The sequence below is a fragment of the Myotis myotis genome, unplaced genomic scaffold (assembly GCF_014108235.1).
Source record: "Myotis myotis isolate mMyoMyo1 unplaced genomic scaffold, mMyoMyo1.p scaffold_m19_p_11, whole genome shotgun sequence".
Lineage (NCBI taxonomy): Eukaryota > Metazoa > Chordata > Mammalia > Chiroptera > Vespertilionidae > Myotis > Myotis myotis.
Window position 1 is genome coordinate 11,514 of NW_023416315.1, and position 1,637 is coordinate 13,150.

General features: G+C 53.0%; 1 long non-coding RNA gene across 1 annotated transcript; it reads right to left on the reverse strand.

Moving 5' to 3' along the window:
• Nucleotides 1–514: 514 nt before the first annotated feature.
• Nucleotides 515–1,233, reverse strand: LOC118665851. The gene is made up of 3 exons (XR_004970747.1): nt 1,161–1,233; nt 774–826; nt 515–634 (listed from the first exon to the last, which is right to left on the reverse strand). It is a non-coding gene; the product is annotated as an uncharacterized LOC118665851 (long non-coding RNA).
• Nucleotides 1,234–1,637: the final 404 nt, after the last annotated feature.

Genomic DNA, 1,637 nt, shown 5'->3' on the forward strand with positions numbered 1-1,637 from the left:
TTCACTGCATACTACAAAACTTGGGGGACGACATGGTCATCCGGACCCCAGCCTCTCCACACCCTGCAACACTCCACACACAGGATCCCATTCCGTACCACATGCAAGGGCAACCAGCGGCACAGACTCTACACAAACCCCATCCAAACCTCCTGCTCTGGGACATCCAACATCGACACTTACCTTCTCCCTTTTCGCCTACACAACAGAAGGGCCATGCTTAAGTGGGTCCACATGGAACACAGGCACATCAACAAACACATACACGGTATTGCAATCACTCCACAACACTACAGGACTCAGCCTTTCTCAAAAAAACACAAAACACATCCTCATGGGCTCACCAGTCACTCTTTCTGGGCCTCCTTCTGTAAAATCCTTCCACACATAGCATGGCAATCAACGCTTCTACAACAATCCATAGCCAGCTAAGCAAACACTCCTGCTCTCGGCACCTCCTGTCCCTTGAACCGACTCTCACCCTTCTGAACCATAACACCTTCTTACCTCTTCAGAGCAGAAACACATCCACCCAAGGACACACTGGGTCACCGCACAGGGAAGCTCCAAAGAACAATCACCTCGCATGGATGGCCAACGAGAACGAACATCCACCTTCAATGCATGACTTGGCCTGAAAAAAAGCAACAATCATCTCCACGGCAGCCTTCGCCACAAACCGTGGGAAAGAACCCAAAGCACACCACACACCCTGTTTGGGGGAGAGCCTCACGCGCCTGCAGGGCACCCGACACGGGGCTGTCACCACTCACCGCCACCTCCACCGCTCAGCCACGGCTGCCTCCAACAGCTGCCCACACGACTCCTGAACAAACAATGGGACTAGACGACGACTCTAAAAATACCACATCGCCAAGGACCCTGGCACACACTCACCAACACCAATCTTCCCCACACCCACCGTTTCACGAAGACCCCACACAGACTCACACAAGCACACACGACCTGCATCGGCCGAACGGCTCCCACCTACAACCACTCACAACAAACACATACAACACTCAACACAAGAAAATTAGCAATCACAATTCAACAATCGCTCACATCCATCTTTCTTTCTCTACTCCCTCCCCTCCCTCCCTCCCTCCCCCGCCCCAATCAAAACCTATTGTACCAAGGGACACTGCCAGGGCACCCACCTGGCCGCTTCCATCACACCCAACAGCCAGCGGGGACACCGGCCTTCCCTCAACCTTCTCACACGGAACATCTTGGAAGCACAGGCACGGATGAAGGGACACAGGGACGGAAAACTGGGGGGGGGAAAAACCAAAGTTTGAAAGACCTTTTAGAAAACTATCATCACACGCTCTTACAATTCTAATACGTTAAGGACACTTGCACACGCGCAAGGGAGGACGAATGGACACAGTCTCCCATGCCGGAAAACGTCCTCGTCGACTCAGAAACACACTTGGACACCAACACGGCACGCACCGCCCACCTACATGCTCCACCACACACCCACAACACACACAAGTCCAAACACACCTCTCCCTCACCACCCACTCACACCACACTCCAAAAACAACACCGCCTGCACAACGAAGCACCAAAAACAACACATGCACCCACTCCCACACCAACGGGACAACAAAATCACAGCACAACTCAAC